General features: G+C 38.8%; 1 long non-coding RNA gene across 4 annotated transcripts; it reads left to right on the plus strand.

Annotated features, from left to right (window-relative positions):
- The first annotated feature begins 102 nt into the window (after positions 1–102).
- Positions 103–10218, plus strand: LOC113964263. Of its 4 annotated transcripts, XR_003533135.1 has the most exons (5): positions 103–580; positions 1399–1593; positions 1744–3022; positions 5598–7545; positions 8275–10218. It is a non-coding gene; the product is annotated as an uncharacterized LOC113964263 (long non-coding RNA). The 4 variants fall into 4 exon arrangements; XR_003533133.1 differs by having other exon boundaries at positions 1399–3022; XR_003533134.1 differs by lacking the exon at positions 1744–3022.
- Positions 10219–13900: the final 3682 nt, after the last annotated feature.

Here is a 13900-nt window from a genome sequence, read left to right on the forward strand (position 1 = left end):
CCAGGGCGCGGAGGAGCGAGCAGAGAGCAACGCTGCCCCGTGCCTTGCGGGGGCTGCGGGAGGCAGCGGGAGCGGGGAGAGGCGCCTCGCGGGGCCCGCTGGGGTACCCCCGCCGCCCGCCCCGCCCCGCACTGTCGGGCCGGGGGAGAACACGGGGCCGTGGGCTGCTGGAGCGGGCTTGGTTATTGCTCTAATTTATTTTTTTTATTATTATTATTGTCATGATCATCATCGTAATTTAGGCTTCCACCCGTCGGAGATTCACCGAAGAAAGAGCCTGGAGGGCCAGGATTAAGCAGGAGCCCCCCCGCCCCGTGATGGCATCACCGAGGAGCTCCAGCCGTGCCCGCGGCGCAGGGGCGGGAGGCGGCGGGAGCTGAGCGGCCCCTCGGGACCGGGGCTGAGCCGCCGCCCTGCCGCCGGCCTGGGCGTCAGTAGCGGGGGGTCCTGCCCGTGAGCCGCTGGGAGTTTGTAAGACTCATGGCTTAGACCCCTGGCTTTTGTGTTTAATTTGGTTTCCACCCATCCTAACTGCAGCGAAAAAGCTTTGAGACCAGAGCTCGAGGACAAAACCCCAAAGGTAAAACGAACTCCGAAGGCATTAACTTTTTAAAGTATGATACATTTTGTAAGCCGATCTCTTTATTTTTTACCTACACTCGGTAGTAACAGTACCCGTGGAAAATCGAGTCCAAAGGCTAAGGAGGCACACACGTGTGCACACATGCCCTCTTAGAAGATCAGACTATCGTTAAAATTTCCAATTAAAAAATCAAGGAGGAAAATCAAAGTACGGGCATTACCTTTTAATCGAATAAAGAGAAGTAGAATCCCTCTCAGTTTTATTTTCTAGGCATGATGCGTAGTAAACAGCATCCTCATAACAAGATACTTTTATTAATACGGTGAGATCCATATCTGAGAAGTTTCCAAACATGGTTCTATACTTTGTGTGTGCCACAGTATTGTCTGGGGGTGATTTGCATGGATGATTGCAAAAATACTACATTATTAAACTCCCCTCCATTCTTTTTCTCATGGAAAAGACACTAAAAAGCATATGCAAATAACACGGTGCTTTCTGAAGCAGTATACTCCCACTATGGATGTAGCAAGGAGGGGTTTTTTGTTTGTTTTGCATAGTTTGTTTTATTTTTAGCATCAATCTGGTTTCCAAAAAGCAGCCTCCCAGTGTGAGTGAATACAGTGCAGTTCAACTGTCTGTGCAGTCTGGGTCTCACAGAGGAATGAATATCAAAGCAGCAGAAACACCACCAAACAGTTTTCTTAGCAGATACTGCTGTGAGGATGTTCTTACTACACCTTGACAGAAGATCTGAACAGCAAAATGTTACTTAGAAGTGCCAGATAATCTGATTACTCAACATTTGTTTGTAGTTTGGTTTGGAGCATTGTAAGAAGAGGAACGAAGGACAAACATTCTGGCTGGCACCCACTGTGCTAATGGAAAACATGACAAACACCACTTTGCCATCAACTGCTCATCACCAGCACTCTGCTGCGAGCTGCCCCATCCAGCAGACTGTTGGGTAAACCCTTCATAGGAGCATTTCTTTGCCTAGTCCTCTCCAAGTGAGCTGATGTGCCACTATTTCAGCTCTTTGAACTAACCAGTCTCAAATTAATGGTACTAAACCCCAGAGCATGGTCCTGAGTTACTCATCTGAGGTCTGTGATGCAACATAAGAAAGAGGAACACAATTGTCTTCTTCCTGCTGACAGGGAAGGTGCTGGTGTCAGCTGCTTTCACCATCATTCCCGACCTGCTAGTGGCTGTAACAGAGCAGGGGATGAAAACTTTGGGCCCCTCTCCTGTTAACATTCACTGTGATGAAAACAGGCTGCAATGCAGGCTCTTTCTCACCTGTCCCTGGAAGTGAGACCTCATGACTCACCTATCTGAGTGAGGTGCTTGTGGCACCTCAAAATTAACAAGCTAAAAAAAAAAAAAATGAATAGATGATGTTTAGATTGGGGTGCTTAGTACTTACAGTATATTCTAGATCCTTTTCATAAAATACAACACTACTACTTTATTTTCTTGAAGTGTTATCTATTTTATGGTGAGGAAAACAGAAATGAAGAAACCAGTCCTTACTTCCTCATGTGGAAGCTTTCCCAGCTTGCCAAATCATTAACAAATGTTTTAAGCAGCAAAGGGAAAAAAATGTGCCGTTTGCTCATAAGGCAAAACCATGTGGACTACTAGAAATTACACAATAATGTGAAAGGTTTACGCAAAATAAGGGACAGGAAAAAGTGAAACCAACTGTAAATATCGATAAGAGTTAAGTCATAGGGTAGCAATTAATACACATTTCTTATATGTTCCATAACTCTGGGAGACAGGCCTCCACAAAGAATCACCATTCACAGAAATAAAGCAAAAGCAGTTAAGGCAACATGAATGCATATTGCAGGAAAATAATTAAAATCAGGCAATTAAAGGCATACAAAGTTGTATTTTTAGTTGGAATCAATTGCTACCATTTTGAAAGGGGTAATTTAAAACCAGATAAGCCTGTAGAACAGATGTTCAACTATGCAACAAACCATGCCATAGGACATTAGTTAAGGAGTTATTAGTTAAGGAGTTATTAGTTAAGGACATAAGTTACGTACTTCAAAATGGCTTCTCTTAAAAGAACAGGGCAACCAGGATCTCAGGTTTCTAATTTACCACATTTTTTATTAAAGAGGATGTTGAGATAAAAGCAGAGAGATTTCTTAGTAATAGAGAGAGATAGCATATTTGCAGAGAGATAGCATATTTGCAGTCAGGAAGCATTTTGCATTCCCTGAGCTTGGACCGCATGTGTTTAAGGTCACAAACTACACATAGGATCAACACAGCACCACCTTCTTTCATTTCCCTCCATCTTGTTTCCCAATTGCCCACCTTGATCCCATCCTGCATTCAACACACACATCTTGTAGGAGTATTTGCATCCTCAGAAGAAAACTGAAAATGAAATTTAAAAAAAGAATGCAAAAATCACTGGTAAGCAATCCATGGTATTGTTTTTCTCACTATGATTGCATGGGAATGTATTTCTCAGTACTCATTAGATTGGAGATTTTGGTTTGGAGCTCTATTTGCTATGCAGATTAATAAATTGATCAAGCTGCTTAGATCAATAGTTGTCATCATTTGAAAACAAAATGAACATTAAAATATTTGTTTGCAGACACCCAGAGTCAATTAACTGGAGGATTCTGTGGATTCGATTCAACCACATAATGTAATACTGAAGCCCATTCAAATACTGTTCATCATTTCTTTTAATGCACCTTTAATATTAGCTTCAACCTTCAAATCCAAAACTAGTAACATTCCCAGTTAGTCCAAGGGGAAAGTATTCTACTTTTGGATGTACCTAGTTCAAATATGTGAGATCTGTCCAATTTCCTGCTTAAGTCTTTTGTGGGACAATCCCCCATGACAATAGCTTATAAGAAAATGTGAATGAGTCATAACTCCTAAGCACTATGAAACAATTTACAGGGATTTAGAAATATGCAGGGATTATCACAGTTCACACACAAAATTAATACCATCTTTTCACAAATGCTAGCAGCATTCGTACTTGATTCACTTTGAAAATTATGTAGTTCCTCATCCCAGTTTTAACAGTCATGTTCCTTCTAGAAAAATGTCAGTGAGGATATTAATAGCCTCCTCAATTATTTTTAACAAAAAGTAAAATGCTCCCTATCCCATCAGAAATTTTAACTTCTCTGTGTTTCTAATAAGGATGGGATTTCAGTTTACTGCATTTATGAGGATGGTCAAACAGTGGGTCCATACAATTAGAATAGAAATTATTCATAAGTTAGATTATTAGACCTAATTTCTTCTTTATGCAGGAAAACCAAGCAGCTGTACTTCTAAAAGGCATGCATTAGATCTGTAATGGGAAAAGTACTGAAATGGAAACAAGTAAATGGAAGTGATTACTTTAGTTTCCAGATCTTAAATACCAAGATTTAAACTTAATTTCTTCAGGATGCTCAGCAAGCACAAACCTTTAGAGCTTTGAGTTGCTCAGACAATCACTTTTAGAGGTCTCTGCTGTATATTTTTCTTGTGTCTCATCAGATTTTCATCTGATGTTCCTTATGGGATGTAGAGATTCCTTTAAATACAGGAAAATATACTTACTCCATTTTCCTGAACTACAGCAATGGCTGTGTTTCCTATAATGATGTTTAATATCCTTTTCAATTACAAATACTGAGTATTTGGCAATAAGGCAAAGAACGTCCCTTCATTTGGGTGAAATGCTAACCTCCTGGAAGATGAAGTTTTGTAATTGATTTCAGTAGGTCAAAAATTTCCCTGTCTCTGATATAAAATTAAGGCCATTCTTCATGAAAAGTAAATATATAGTAATGGTACAAAGGATTCTAAATTCAGAGTAGAGTTGGCATTAACTGTGACATAGTTGCACAAAATCTTCTATGCACCATGATTTCTGAAGTGTTGCTTGGATCTTGTGGCTCTTAAAGGTGTCAAGATTTGATTTAATACCTTTGATACTTATAGGTATTTATCTAAACTTTTTATATTCATGTGGTACACTGAAAATCCTAAAGCATTTGTCAGTCGGTAAACTATATGATGATAAAAAACCCTCCTGTATACAAGCTGTCATCCTGCCTTCCTTATAGACTTACTGTTGCATTTCAACAATTTACCCCAAATAAACAGTTTTGAAAAGGAGAAGTTCAGATTATCAGTGAGAAAAAATGGTTTCAGCTTCCAAAATGTATTGACAGCATAGGAGTTGAAAAGGGTTTTGTTTTAGGGGTTTTGTTTGTTTTAATGTGGATCTCCAGAAAGTTGCAGAACCGCATGTCTTTCAAAAGTTTCTGATGAACACTATGATCCAGGTTCTCACATGTAAAACCTCTATGTTTATGGGTTTTTTTGTGTGGGTTTGTTTTTGTTTGTTTGGGATTTTGTGTGGGTTTTTTGTTGTTTTTGTTTTGCAATCTAGGAAAAATATAATTTGCATCAAAATCTTGCCCTACATTATGCTAGTATTGCTTTGGATTTCTATGAGAAAGAAGCTCCATCTTACTCAGAGTATGTTGGTATGAAGGGCATTCTACCCCCAAAACTATTGCTAGGCTATTAAAATAGTTAAGTTTTTCTTGCTGTCTCAAATTGCTGGATTTTGCTCCTGCTCTGACACTTTGCAGTCTGCCTTCAGAAAACCAAAACCAATGTCTTCTTAAAACTCTGTAAAGAAACTTATTCAGACAGAAGATATGTTTACCTCTTGTCTAAGGACACTCCAAAATTCCAAATGCTTGATACACCCTCCAAAATATACTCCTAGAAACTACGTAAAACATGACAAAACAACACATCTCTAGACCACCTCTTTGAGTTGTTAGCACATGAATATTACATGCCTGAGACATTGGATTTCCTCCCTCTCCTTTCTTCCCCCTCTAAGGCATTCGATTTTTTACCCATTGGAAATGAGATATGAAAATGGAAAACAACATGAACTTGTACCCACATAAATTCTGTTTTGTATTTCTGTGTTTGTCTTTGTTACAAGCAGCAAGGTGTGTAACTCACTCAAAATCAATAGTGGCACGAACTCATTTGGTCTCTCCTAGGACAACAGAATTTGCCAGCTGGTCAGAAGGACCTTCATGACGTTGGCTGGCAAAACCTTGCTGGTCTTTAGAGTTGCGTTTGACGTGGCATAATGAAATGCTAACCTGACCTCATTAGCTTAGATACCTCCCTGTCCTTTGGGAAAACAGAGTTGTGCAATATAGCCTGTTTTAATAACTGCTGGCAAATGCAGGCCAGCCTTTTCAGTCCAGCAATCGCAGCCGGGTAAGTTGTATGTCAGTCCCATTTTTTTTCACTTGGCTTAAAACAGAGGAATAATCTTGCTGTAAAAATTCTACATTAAAAATTGTTTGCTTGAATGTGTATTTTTTTCAAACTGTCAGAAAAGGAGTAAATTCAACCCTGACTCTCTGCATTTCCCAAGGACAGCCTCAGTTACAGTCTGTTCTCAATTGCTCAGCTATGATAGTAGATAGTAAAACAAGTATCTGATAGAATATATCCTGTAAGAGAGACAGTCATTTATATCGATTCTCATGACTTATGAACATCATAACTTCAGTTGATGTAAATATATACCAGTGACTAGGTATCTTTAACAAAATACAATACTGCTAAAAGCACAAAAAAGAGACTTCAGAGTTGAATTTCAGTGAACAAAATAGATTTTGTAGTGGGCTGAATCAAGAGAGATTTGCTTTTCTACAGAATGTTAATAGTTGTTACAGTAGGAAAGAAAAAAGAGCAGAAATGCTGCTTTAATATTAGTGTCCTACTCTAAAAAGTAAGCCTGTACTTGAAAACTCTTAAGTACATGAACAAGAAACAAGACTGCATGACACAGCCTAATGCTGCAAAAGTAAAGGACTGGCACAATAGCTGCCATTAACAGTAAACAAACAGAAGTCACTGAAACAGCTATCTATGAAGGCAGGGATGCTTTGTCCTGCATCACCAGAAGTAAAAATAAAGAGTGTTTTTTATTTCATTGGCTATAAATAGTTAAAGTCCCACAGTCCCGTAGGTTCAGTACCTTCATCAGGAAAGTCAGAAAAGAAGCTCCATCTGGTGGCATGGTTGATTGTAATTGCTTTTCAATTTCATCTAATTGTAAATACATTCCTCTTTAGCAACAACATGACAAATTGAAGTAACATGTAAAAGATCACCTGTTGTGCAAGTGGAACCAGCATTGTCTAACACTTGAAGATTGGAAAACACTCTAAGATCGGAAAACACTCTAAAATCAGGACCTTTTCTTATTTGAGGCAAATCAGTTGAAGCCTTTCAATACAAGGCATACATGATCCTGTCAGGGTACTAATCTGGAACAGAAAAAGATTATCATACAAAAATGAAAGGATGCATTAGGACACTTCAAGAGGTGATCTGCTGCAGCCTGGGGTGGGGAGAAGAGAAGGCAGAAATCACTGGTTAAAGGATGAAAGAGGAGGAGGTGTGTAAATGTGAAGTCAAGGTTGCTGCTGAACCTGTCACATAACAGTTCATGGAACATTTACAGAGGTATTAAAAAGAATATTGCCGTGTGTCATAATAAGGAAATAAACCATTCTTCAGTTAGTTATTTTTTATAAGAAATTAACTTTTCTTCAATGATCAGATGGCAATTTTGTTGCAAAGATGTCTTGAAAAAAAAATCTTGAACTCTTCTAGCTGTAACAGATTTGCAACATCTTAGTATGAAAACAAAGTAGATGCTTGAATCAATTTCTTCTTTAGGAAGCTGTTTTCTTCTTTCCTGCCTCCACTATATTCTTACCACCTGAGCTGTGAAAATTGTAGACATGGACAAAAGCAATGAAGGAACCTGGATGCACAGAACAGCTTAGCAAAAATAAAAGATCGGGCTGACCAACACCTATACTGGCTATTTGTGAAGAATTGCTGAACAAAATGCTGGTGGCCAGGTAAAATTATTTGACCTAAGCTTACAAATAATTTTAGCAAGTATTTAATTGCAAATATCTGTGTACATGCAACATCTGAGTAATTTCAGCAAAGTCACTGCTTTGCAGGGGTGAGAGACACATTACCCCAAGCTGATGTTATAAAATGTTATAAGCATTGTAAAATATAAAACTAATTGGGTAAATGATACTAGTTGTAGCCACTGAAATTCTATGCCTCATTTCATGTACAAACTCATGTCTGCTACTGCTCCTTCCAGAAGCCACAGCAATTTCTCTCAAGACAGTATCCTAGCCCACATTTGTGCTAAAACCCAGCAATCTTAAACACAGATATACATAAACCTTGTCCTGCAAACTCTGTAAAAAAAAATAGACTTTGTGTATTCTTTTGTAGTGCCCACATTTCAAAGGGCAATATGCTGCATTTCATCAAATCAATGCATCATTACTTTTTTTTTAGAGTAGACCAGAGCTTAGCATTAATTACTCAACCAAAAAAAATCCATCTTAAAAGAATGATGGGAATACAGATTCAAGCACCAATACACTAAAAATTGCCCGAAGTCACATTGCCTTTATAACCTTAATGCAGCCCTTTTTTTGAGCATATCATTTAGGTTACAGCCTTTAATTATGCATTTTAGGCCATTTTTCTCTCAGGACTGTCTCATTAAGCACACAAGATAGACAGCTGCTCAATGGTGTTGTCACTGCTTTTCTCTACAGAGCACAAAGTGTAGCTGTAGGCCTTACTGAACAGTATTCCAGTCCTGCTCTGGAGATGTGATTGGATTTCCTCACGGGATCTCCAATTGTGCTCACAGTATCTTCAAGTGCCTCCAAAATAGTAGACTACTATGAGATGAAGTTTCCTGATTTTACCATTAGAGAGCTGAGCTGTGGAAAGGCCAAGGTAAAAAGTGTCCATTTATTCTAAGTGCTCATTTTGGAAGTGTGCAACTTGACCGTTGAAGTTGCTTATGAGTATAGAATATTTTTCATGGACTCAGAGCATCACTCCTTTTGATTTCAGCTAGAGCTCTAAGTGCTCAGTACCTCTGAAATCTGACTGCTTGCGTTATCAGGATAGAAAGTTAGCAATATGCAACAGGTAGCCAAGTTAGTTTAAGCAATTTGCATAGCACTGCTAGATGCTTAATGTCAGGTGCAGCAATAAAATTTAGTCCCTTTAGGCTAGAAAATCACTTGCCTCCATGGTAGGACCATCCTTTGCCTTCTTGCATTCTTTGTAATTTGAAGCAAATGAAGTCTAAGTTCTCCAGCCACGTATGTAGTATGTGATCATGGCATTAAAATCTTATCAAAGAATGTTATCATGATTCATATCATCATGAATTGGAATTGCAACCTTAATAAAGTTCTTTTAAACTCTTTCTTCCTAGTACTGGCTTGGCACAATTCAGGGCAGTTCCTTTTGCAAGCCATCTGCAGATAATACATAGTTCACATTTTTATATTTAAGAATAAGTTTAGCTAAATATGTTTCATTTGCTGGTATCTGGATACTAATCTGCTGTACTGCTTCTGTCTCCATTTTCATATCCAACTAAAACAAAAGGACAAATCCCACGTCTCCTATTTCTTTTCGCTCCCAAACTGAAGAGACATTTAAAGGCTGCTACTTCCATGATTCAGTGCATAATTTCTAATGTCTCTGTAATATGATAGACTGTGAATGCAACCTAATGGTGCCAAAACTGAGTTGTTTATCTTTTTACTCGGTGAAGCAGAAGGACTCAACTCTCTTCAGTTTGAAAATACTTCAAGAAGAAGCCACTCCTTGTAAGGAATTCAAAAACAATTCAGTTGAAAGAAGACACTTTGTTTCCAAAATAAAGATGTTCTTGAAGAAGAAGCAGTGCCATTCACACCCTGCTCTGTCTCCTTGCATTTAATTTCACTTATTTTTATATGCTGTTTTCAACTTATCCCACCAAGTGAAGAAGAAATGGCATTTCTTACTTCTCCCACAAGAAGGATGCATTCATTCCCCAAAAGAAGTTCCTTCCTTTTCACTCCAAAGGTTTATCTTGGCCGAATGCAGAGGATTTTTATTTAACTGTGAAGCCTGTGTCACTTTCAAATTTGAAGATTAATGATTCTATGTAAAATTCTATGTCTCTTTCCTGCCGGATGTTCAGGAGGTGTCTTATCACTTTGGTTTACAACTGAATCCCTATAATCATCATTTCTTGATTCATATGACAGAACAGGAAGACCCGTAAAGTAGTAGTATTCAACTACAAGATGCAAATCACTTTGTTTATTTTTCACATTTAAGTGCAGTGGATAAAAGCAGCAAGATGGTGACCTTTCAGTATGTTCTGCAGAGAGCTCTAATCCTCCAGGCAACCAGTGAAGTCTAAAATATATGTTTATACTCTTATCTGTGCTTCCGTGTTTCATATATTCTTACGTGTTTATAGTCATATACATGTGTATATTTACATTAATCTGATAGTTACCTGTCACACAGTCTTTTCAATACTTCCTGAACCAAACTTGCTTCCTCTGATCCTGTGAGCCAGTTAAACATTAGCTGCTCTCAAGCACTGTTGGAGGGTGGGGGCAGGGATAATTTTTTTAGTGTATTTCTAGACTAAAACTTTGAAACTTGCTCAAATGAATGAAATATACAATTCTAATTTTTAACTTGTGTCCTTCACTTTTGATAATGCCACACTGGTCCCTAAACATTTAGATCCTGCTGAAAGTACTACTCTTATCTGGGATCATGCTTTTTGTTTGTTTGGGTTTTTTTAATCTTGGGTTATTTTAAATTACTACCCAGTTTTTGTTCCTTGATTTCGTAGATAATATTGGAGAGAGAAATCAAGAATCCAAGCACTCCAGTAGCTGCTTTTTGACGACCTATGTGCAGGCAGGGTGGCTGAGACAAGGTCTCCATCCAGCCATGGGGAAACAGGCTTCCAGCTGGCTCAGAGAACAGCCTCCTGTCTCTGTGGCTTTCTGCCTCTGCTGGCAACGTCTCCAGCTTCTCTTTGCTTGAACCCAGCAACCACATGACTCAGAGGCTGCATGGTAAAAGGGCATTTGAAATTTTACCCCTGTAAACTTGCAGGGCCAAATTTTTCTGCCCGTCCTCGGTGGAAACACCTATGGCCAGCCCCACATGAGGCTGCAGAAGTATGAAGTTCAGCATGAGAACTTTTATGGTTTGGAGGTGCCAGAGAAACAGTTTGTTGGCGGAAAAATGCCAGTGACAATCAAAATACTTATTACCAGTATGCATTAACATACAAAGGACTGCACAATAACAGGTACAGGAAATATTACTGATTTACTGGTGCAAATGGCAAATCCTCTCCTTGAAGCAGTCTGGAAGCTGGAGTTGTGACAGGAAAAAAGTACTCTGCACTGGTCTTAAGAGAAAATGCATTCTACTTCTAAATTTACACACTTCTTTAAAATTATTTTTAAGGTGTGTACAGGAAGGACTGCTTAGTTTTATTTTCTCTTTGCTTTGCATTCTGAATCTTCATGACAGTATATTAAAGTAACAGTGTGATCTGCTGCAATCCTAGGAGCAGCACTAGTGTTTCTAGAAATGAAATGCTTTAAGGATACTATCAAGATAATTTGTGCAGGGACAACTAATATCCTTTAGCACACCAATTCATATAACCGGAAAAATTATGTACAGATTGAGAACAAAACTGCTAGAACAAGTTTAACATGATCATGTTAATTGGTTAGTCAATTTGAGGAGAAATAGTGCCTGTTATATGTGCCTGTTATATGTAATGCCAGGAGAAGAGACCTTAGCAATGGAAAAGGCAGCAGTTTTTCACCATCTTGTAATGGGACAAGGAGAAGGACACATTTATTGCCTGTGGAAGGTCGAGGTGGGTGTGGAAGTGCTCCCTAGGACGTTTCCCAGAAGATGAAGGGGGAACCAGAGGAACATGGCCACAGATTGTTACCTACTGCAAGGAAGTGTGAATAGAGCCTTATATTAGCCATAATGTGAATGCGAATTGATTTGTTTAGGAGGAGACAGAAAGTGCATGATAATTCCCAGGTACCATGCAGGTTCCTGACAAAAATCTGATCCTTAGGAGGCAAGTGGAGGTGAAGACCCTGCTGAAATACACTTCTGTTCCCTAGAACCTTACTGAAGGAATTATCCCTCACATTTCTTCTCCCACTGTAATACTACAAAACTGAGCGAGTATGAGGCTTCCCAGATTACAGGGGGCTTTAACTCTAAAGGAAACAGATCAGATGGTTGGTTGTTTGGGTTTTTTTCATTGCACTTTAAACCAAATCCAACCACTTTGCCCATGGTTAGCATTCAATATTCTTCCTGGCTTGAACAACTGATTTCTGGAGTAGCTTGGCAGAGCTTTGTCTGTAATCCCCTTGAAGAACAAGTCTGAGTGGGATTTTTTTTACAGTACATCACTGCTCTGACTATATGGGCTGAAGTGTGTAAAAAAGAGGGTATAAAACTAGCTGTCCACATGTTCCACTTTCCTCAACGAAAAAAACCAGTTGATACTGATCAAATAAATTGCCGGATTTCAGTCTTACGTACTTTATTAATTTCAGACATGGCACCAGAGGTATCTGTTCGTTTTTGTTTTGCAAAGCACTAATTACAATAGCCAAGGTTAAAAGATTTAGACAACTTCCTTCTCTTCTGCAGTCAACACAATTTAAGAAAGAAAAAACAGTGACTGAAAAGAAAAATACTTTGATTCATCTTAAAGGCACAAACCAATTCCAAAATACTGTGATAATTTGTTTAGATTTGACTTTATGAAACTCTAAGTCTCTTAATAATGTTGGTTTTAAAATCAGAAAATCCAGCAGAAAGACTGGGTTAAGATAGTTCTTCCATAGTGAAAAAAAAAATATGCAAGAAGCAGCTGGACTTCACAACTAGAGATATTGTACATAATGTGAAGATCAGACTTTTCTTTCCAAACTCTGTCATTTTATACAAAAACAGAATTGAATTTCACCAGTCTCAGGAAACATCTGAGATCCTTCTCTATTCCAAGGTATTACCACAAGTTGCCTCAAGGCAATCCTTTCCTCTTTACTACAGCCTGTAACTGTCTTCAAGCAAGCAGAAACTGAATTGCTGTAGAACTGCATTACCCTGTCACAGGTTTGAAATCCTTGGGAAAATTGTGATAGCTTTAAATCTTAAATTATTTAGAGCTTAAAAGGTTTGAGTTTTTTTACAATATATAGAAATCCCATACCAAATTACTCATAAAACTGTAACAACCACTATAAAAATGTCAGCATTAACCAACAATTAGCATATACTCTCTCTCTCACACACACACACACATATATATATATAATTTAAAGATAGGGAAATTCTGTATGTTGTAGCACAGACTACTGTACTGCTAAGTGGGTTTTTTTTAATGTAGTTCAGTATCTTGAGGGAGTTCTCTAAAACACACATACTCTATAATAGAACAGCCAACATATATGAGTAAGAGTGGGTTAAGATTAATTGCCTGACATATGAACCAACAGTGATGTGAATCCTTCAATGCTTCACTGAGCTGCAGTGAACTACACTCCTGCCAGAATCCATAAAATACTGACTTAATATGCAACCATGAATCTTGACTCTCTTGACCCTTCCCCAACATCTCATTTCTTTTCCCATCCTTTTGTATGTCTAGCAGAAAGCATAGATTTTATTAGCATGGAGAAGCTCACAAAAAATCCAAACAACAGAACCGACACAAAACAAAGAAAAGCAAACCAAAACAAAAACAAAACCCATATACACACAACCCCCCCCCCCACCTCCACATGCTGCTGCTATGAGTACAGCTGAATTTCCTGCCTGGCTCCCTGGGCTTATTGATCAGAGGCTTGAACTTTTCACCCCTGTAGTAGAACAGGCTTTCTGATCATCGCAGTATGATGCTGATCTACGCACAGAGGCTTCTGCTTACGGGTATGGTAATAACTGACATTAATCCTGTAGTGCTTTTCCCATTAATGCTTGCATGCTTTAAATTAGAAGGTTACTGTGATTACATAGCCTTTTTTTGATTCATAATAATCCAATCAATCCAATTTACACAGGCAATGTGAGTGCAGAATTCAGCCCTCCTCCACAGGCATTAATGAGCCAGTGACTTCGTGACGTGTGGTTTCATCTCAGCCTCATGCAATGGAGGATACAAGCCACCAAGTTCCGAGTAGCAGGATCCTGATGTCACTCCAGCCCACAAGCACTCGGAAAGCACATGCCCTGAAACAAGTGGGTCTGAATCAGCCTAACGAGCATTCCCCCTTCCATCAGGCAATCATGGCTCTGTAACACTAACCT

The sequence above is a fragment of the Neopelma chrysocephalum genome, unplaced genomic scaffold (genome assembly GCF_003984885.1).
Source record: "Neopelma chrysocephalum unplaced genomic scaffold, ASM398488v2 Primary Assembly neopelma1_26b, whole genome shotgun sequence".
In the NCBI taxonomy this organism is placed as follows: domain Eukaryota; kingdom Metazoa; phylum Chordata; class Aves; order Passeriformes; family Pipridae; genus Neopelma; species Neopelma chrysocephalum.